This window comes from Amblyomma maculatum, chromosome 5, assembly GCF_055883805.1.
Source record: "Amblyomma maculatum isolate TAMU_Amacu chromosome 5, ASM5588380v1, whole genome shotgun sequence".
In the NCBI taxonomy this organism is placed as follows: domain Eukaryota; kingdom Metazoa; phylum Arthropoda; class Arachnida; order Ixodida; family Ixodidae; genus Amblyomma; species Amblyomma maculatum.
Window position 1 is genome coordinate 61,777,639 of NC_139348.1, and position 7,082 is coordinate 61,784,720.

The window sequence follows — 7,082 nt, forward strand, 5'->3', positions numbered from 1 at the left end:
ACATGAAACATCTGGCCACAGACTAGTGGCAGCTCTTAACATACAGCTCTGCATATATACGCGTTTAGTTTTGTGATGGGATTACGCAGTCATGCATGTCATGTATGTCGTACACTTCACGTAGGCTGTACGGCCACGTTGGGTGTACGTTCACCTAGGCTGTACGTTCTCCTAGGCTGTACGTTCTAGGCTGTATGTTCTCCTAGGCTGTACGTTCACCTAGGCTGTACGTTCACGTTGGTGTACGCAGCAATAATTGCGTACAGAAGTCTTGTACAAATCTCGTACAATTTTTCCAGTAGGGGTGCGGCAAAGAAGGCAGTACAGTTAAAAGGGGCTAGGAAGCGCGCATCGTGAGTCGCATTCGACTTTGAGTGGAATTTCGTACGCATGAGTTCGATGCTATTTGAAGATTGGTGACTGGTTTCTTAACATAGAAAGTTATTGTTTAATACATCGAGCACTGGAGTCTTGAACACATAAACTGAAACCAAGAATGTTTTATTTTGAGCCTTAGTATTCACGTCCCTTGAAGGAAACTTCAATAGCTAGTCCTACACCTAACAGGAAACGCACTACTCTTTACTATATTTGGTTGAAATTTCTTTATCTTCAGAGTTCATAATACAGAATAGGCACAGCGTTCAAATAAATGCAACGTTTGGAAGTAGTTTTCAGATGGCAAACTCGTGCAGCTTACCATTCTCGAAGCGTAAGTCACATAAGGCAATATGTATATAAGACAATAAGCCTAGAATGAATAATATATTGGTGACCTTTTCAATTTTCTTGAATATCGGCTGAAAACATGTTTTGCACAAGTTTTATATCAGTTATTGGTTCAACTTGGATGCGTTGTTGTTTTGTAAAAGCAAATGCTGAGCCTCATTGCTTCAAAGATAATTGTTGTAGCTCGAACTCCTCAGAGATTCAGTTGCTCCAACGCTACGGAAGAGATATATATGCAGAGCCTACTTGGCATTCCAACTGTTAGTTTCCTAGGCGTTAATGGTTAGCTATATAGGCAGTTCCTCTATTTTCTGCCCGATATTATACAGAATACGCGTTATTAAAGTTAAGCTTTCTCAAAACTGAACTTTGCTAATAGAACAGAACATGGGCCAGAAATATATAATGCATAATGTAAGGGCAGAAAGGACAGTAGAGCTAATGTTATTCCAGCGATCGTCATAGCTCTTTCGAGGTGTGTAGTTAAATGTCATCCTTTGTTATTTATGGCATCTCTTATAACAATGAGTAACTTTGCATTGACAATACACAAGTACCCTGCTCATGAATTTCGAAGTTTGATCTATGGTTCGCAAGCTTCCTGTAGAATCCTAAGGAAACAGGAAGGTCTACACTTGTAATTTATCTTAGATGAAACAATTACATGGCACTCTATGTAGCAAACAAAAAATAATCAACCTATTTTTCTTTCCATACAAGAATTTGCTGCACATTATAGTAGATCTATGAATTATAGGCCTCAATTTTGACAAGGATACTGCCACAAAAAATGTTGTGAGCACTGAAAAATATCAGGACACCTCTTTGTTTCGCCTGCATTGGTGTCATGAAATAGGCGCATATTTCTGATGAATCAGCGCAGCCTGAAGGAATTACGTGCACAGCATCGCCTGGAGAGGCCGACAATGTTGGAGAAACATCTTTCCCGCGCGAGCAGAGACCGTAATCTTTCGCGCATCGGCGTCACCTCCCTCTCATCACCCGGCTGCGACGGGGACTTAACTTGCCGGAGAAGCAACAGGACCCATCTAGAAGGATCGGCTGAAGCTGACCAATGATGATGAGCGGCTCGGTGGGAGGAAGAGATGATGCTTAAAGACAACAGCAAAAGTTACGTCTATACGTGCCACTGGAGCGTTGCAGCAGAGAGGCTCGGCGCACCCTATTTATTGAGGCCGCGTCGCTTAGGCCAGCTAGCCAGTGTTAGAGCAAGTGTGGCAGTGTTATTGCTCAGCTCCTGGGGTCAGCCCACTTTTTAGCAAGCCTGCAAGAGCTGCGAGGCAGTGGCACTTGTCTACAGGGTGGCTACATTGTGACTCTCCATAAGTCTTTCTGCGACAGTAGCCTGTGAATAATTTCGTGGTTGTTTGACTCCATCACGTATTTTTCAGTAATGTAAAGAGTTTGCTCTTATTGAAGGCCTTTTAGTTGCATGATTTACATTACGTTTTTTTCAACTGCTCGTAAAAATTGTTTTAAAAGTTAGTGTGAACTTCTCTATATCGTCTCTAGCTCTCTATAAATTTTGTTTTTTTTAATTGATTCAGACTGCGACCCTTACCGGCGAAAGCTGAGCACTAAACGCCAGTCCTTCTGTCACTATAGATAGTTCACTTCCGGCTAAGAAGGAGGAAGATGAGGAGGAAAGGCAGGGAGGTTAAACCGTAAAAGAAACCGGTCTGCTACCCTGCACTAGGGGAAAGGGGTGAGTGGATATAAAAGTTGTAAGAGAAGGATGGGTGAAATTAGTACAGTCACATCACAGACATGTCACATCACATCACATCTCGTCACAGTCATATCACGTAACGTAACAGCAAAATCATAGCCTTTCGATTAGGCCTGCGCTTTTCATAAAGCGGAGCAATGCCTGGGAGGCCTTCATCACAGACGACCGCCGTGGCCGGATCTAAAATCTTAATTTTAGTCAATGGGCGTCCATCTGGACGCCCTCCAGGTCTAGACGCCCTTTCACTCCTAATTCTTTTTCTTTCTTCTCTACTTTCTTTACCCCGTCGGGGTGTCGCAGTGGTTACGGCGCTTGACTACTGTTCTAAAAGATGCGGGATCGAATCCCGGCCTCGGCGGCCGCTTTTCGACCGAGGCGAAAAGCAAGGCGCCCGTGTGCTGTCCGATGTCAATGCACGTTAAAGAACCCCGGGTGGTCGAAATTTCCGGTGTCCTCCACTATGGCGTCTCTCGTAGCCTGAGTCGCTTTGGGACGCTAAACCCTACAAACCAAATCAAACCAAACCGCCTCTACTTTCTCTCTTCTTTCCGACCGCGTCAGCGGAGGTGGCTCCGCTACAGAGCCAGTAGCAGGCCCATGCATATTTTTCCTTCTTCTTACAGCCACAACAACAACCAAAACCATTCGCTGCATTTTGTTTCGATGAAGAAAAAAAGAAAGGCATTTCTTTGCTATATGAGGTCAGGCAAGTTAAACATATTAATGGTTTCGTAGGAGGAGGAGGAAGAACATATATTTCCGCCTAATATGGCGCGGCAGCCACCTCCGTGTCCGCACGCAGGTGTCCGGGGAGGCAGTCTGTCGCACCGCGGCCAGAGGACGCCTGGCCCCGTCTAGGAGAAGAGGTCTTCAGCCCCGGCCGCCAGGCGGACGGTGAATCGCTGAGTTTTTTCGTCAGAGTTTCTTAGCGTGGTCTCCCATTCATCGCTAGTTTTAATCGCGTTGCGCCCTGGGGCACGAACGCATGTCCATATTATGTGATCTAATGTTGCCACATGGCCGCAAAATTTACAAATTTCTGTTTCTGCACCGTCCCTCTTCCGCCCTCTGGCACCCGTCCAACTCCTCCACACGGGCGAAAAGAAATTTCGAGCATGGAGTCTTCTCCAGTCGTATGATTCCTTTTTACTCAGGGATCTATCTGGTGGCGGATATATCATCCGGTCTTTCTTCAGGCTGTCGGTTACATCCCTAAACGTACCAATACATTCTTTGCTTTTAGATGTTGTTGTGGAGGCCTCCGCAGCACCCCGAGGTAGCGAGGAGCGGGCGAGCATGTGGGCAGCCTCGTTGCCGGCGAGACCGGCGTGGCTGAGGTCCAGATTATGGTCACGCTTTCGGCGAGAGACTACTCGTTCAGAAGTTTTGCAGCACGATTGCTGACTCTACCCTTGTTAAAATTCCTAACCGCCGCTTTGCTATCGTTGATGACGTGTTTCACGCCTGGTCGTGCAATGACAATGGCTATTGCAATCTCCTCCGCCTCTGCCGGCGGTAGATCTCGGTTTTTTTCGATTGCTATGGCAATCCCGGTGTCTAATAGGGCGACCGAGGTTACGTCGTCTTCTTTCCCGATCGCTGCATTGGTGTAGGCGGCCGATTCCGGTAGGAGTTTGTCCAATTTGTTGTCGAGGTGCTAAGTAAAGGCACAGTGTCTGTCGCACTTATTCTGGGGACACCTGACCTGGGCTGCGAGGAAAGAGAAAAAGTAGGAGTGAAACTTGAAAGAGAAGTGCCGTAGTGGAGGACTTTATAGCAATTCGGACCACTTGGGAATCAACAACGTGCACTGATATTAGGAGAACAGTGGCTGAACCTGGCCCTGATGGCGCTGGGACAGGTAGGTCGCGCCGCTTGCGGCGGGGGCTAGCCTGCCACCGAATTTTTATCTGTTGCAGGCCGTCATTGCACCCGCCACTGCCTCGGTGGTGGATGACAGCTGTTGTTGCGGTGCGCGTCTTTCTCTCCCTCTTCTTTTTCTTTCTTTTCTCTTTTTCCTTCTATCCGCACGAGGCAGCGGATTTGGTTCAGATACAAAGCCAAGAGCAGGAACGTGCATTTTATTATCCTTCTTCGTACAGGCACAACCACAACAAAAACTGATATCACACCGCACATGGACGCCGCTCTGTTTTGCTATCATCTAAAGAAAGCCCCGGCATTCGGGAAGGAACCCTGGCTCCAGCACATTAATAGGGCGTATTACCTACTGCACCACAGCGTCGGAGAACGTTAAATGTACTCAGGTGGCCGAAATTGCTCCATAGCTCTCCACTATAGCTCCTCTTTCCTTCCCATCTTCCTCCCTTTCCTTTAAGCACTGTTCGGGTGTGCACAGAACAATCGGCGGGCGGGTTTAAATGGCGATAAAACGGCGAGGCGTTCATGTGCTCTGCGATGTGAGGACACGGTAAAAGTCCACAGGTGGTTGAAATTTTAGGCCCTCTACTGCGGCATCCATTTCGCCCTTTTTGGCTTCGCCCAACCGTCCTCTCTTCGCTTACGACGCAAGCATGTGTCAACAGAACCAGAGTGACGACACTGCGTGTTTTTTTTTTCTGTGAACCAATTTTATTATGTGCACAGAGGAGGAGGAGGAGCAGAAGACCTTTATTTATAATGAAATGATCTTGAAGGGAGGTGCCTATGGTTATGGAGCTGAGTGGCAGACCCTAGTGCATTGCAAGATTCGAACGGATGTTTCAGTGCCATCAGTGTTTAAATGAGCAGTGTTAACGCGTATTGCTACAAAACGACGCCAACAATGGCCTTAATATGCCCTCTTATTCGTTTTGTCGATATTTATAGCATTTAGCGCCAACAACGGAGAACCCGCCACTCAGGCGCACATCCTCTGGGAATGCGAAAATAGCCCGCCCCGAAGGGCCCTCCTGCCAGTTCCCTCTGCGGAAAGCTGACACCTTACCTCCTGGCAGCAGTGACAGCGGTAGCACGCAGAGGCTAAGATCAGATCTACACTTTGCAGGAACGCCGCGGCAGTTCTTAACGGTTAGCAAGGCATCGCTATCAACCACGGGAATCATCACCGTTTCATCAGGTAACCATCCCTGCCTACTTGCTCTGATCATCGTATCAAGCGCCCTTAGCCGGACCACGTGACAAGTTGGACCCCGTGACACATGGTCGACAGCTATAAAGCCTGAACATCGACAGCAATCTGCTCATTGGCAACAGTAACAGCGGTAGCACGCAGAGGCTAAGATTAGATCTACACTTTGCAGGTTAGTGCATAGATCTGTTTTCGTGAATCTGGTCTTATTTCTCTCGCTGTCACTGCTGCCTTGAGTGTCTTGTGTGTTCTTTCTAGCCTGCTGTTATTTGCATTTTTTTTTCACATGGCTAAAGAAGTTCAGAAGTTATTCCAGGATTTTAGAGAGGAAGTGAAGGCAGAATTGAAAAGCTTGAAAGATGCTCTTGAACGCAGTTTTAGGTCCGAACTGAGGAATGTGAAAACTTCTGTTGATGAAATGAAAGAAAGCATGGACTTCATGAGCAGGTCGCTTGATGAGACAAACCAGCGACTTGATGTAAGCTTGAGCGAAAACAAAGAACTGAAAAAGGAGAACCAAATGCTTCAGCAGAGGCTTTTGAAGGCCGAGAAGGACCTGGCTGAAACTCAAGCACAGCTCATTAAGTATGAACAATATTCGCGTAACAGAAACCTAGAAATCAAAGGAGTAATGCGGGAGCCAAATGAAGATCTTGCACAGTTGCTTGGGGAAATTGGTGAGGCAATTGGCGAACCTATTTCGCGGAATGACATTGATGTGTGTCACAGGGTGCCGACCAAAGATGCAAACAAGAAAAATATTATCATTCAATTTCAACGCCGTGAAAAACGTGACAAAGTTCTTCAACTTGCTAAAAAGAAACGAGTAACAAACACTACCCTAGGCCTGCCTATAGATGAGCCCATTTTCATAAATGAGCACCTATGTCCAGCTATGAAAAAACTGTTAGGCATGGCTTCTACCCGTAAGCACGAGCATGGCTGGAAGTTCGTATGGACACGAAATGGTTCCATCTTTGCGCGGCGCACTACGTCACCCCCAATCATTCCGATCACTCGAGAAGCCGATCTAGACAAGATTAGTAGCGACGCGCATGATACTGTGTCACCTGCAGTCGTCCTGAACAGCGATGTTTCTGCTTAAGAGGATCCTCTGATGATTATCGATGTACATATCAGAAATGGCCAGTGCTTTCACTTGTCCCGAAGACGTCGCTAAACTTATCAGACAAAATAACATATCGAAGTGTCTTAAACTGATCCACTTAAATGCAAGATCAATCAAGTCAACAAAGGATGACATATCTGCATTGCTAAAATCTTGTCATTGCAACTTCGATTTCCTTTTTTTTTATGGAGACGTGGTACAACCAAAACTCTATTTTGTGCTGCCTGAATATCACCATTTCTGTTTACATCGCAAATATAGGAGAGGAGGCGGCGTGTCGATACTGACGTTGTTATCGCATTGTGAAATTTTAAATGAATATAGTCTTGTCACAGAATACTATGAAATACTTAGCGTGAAAAAGGATAAAAATTTGTTTGCAG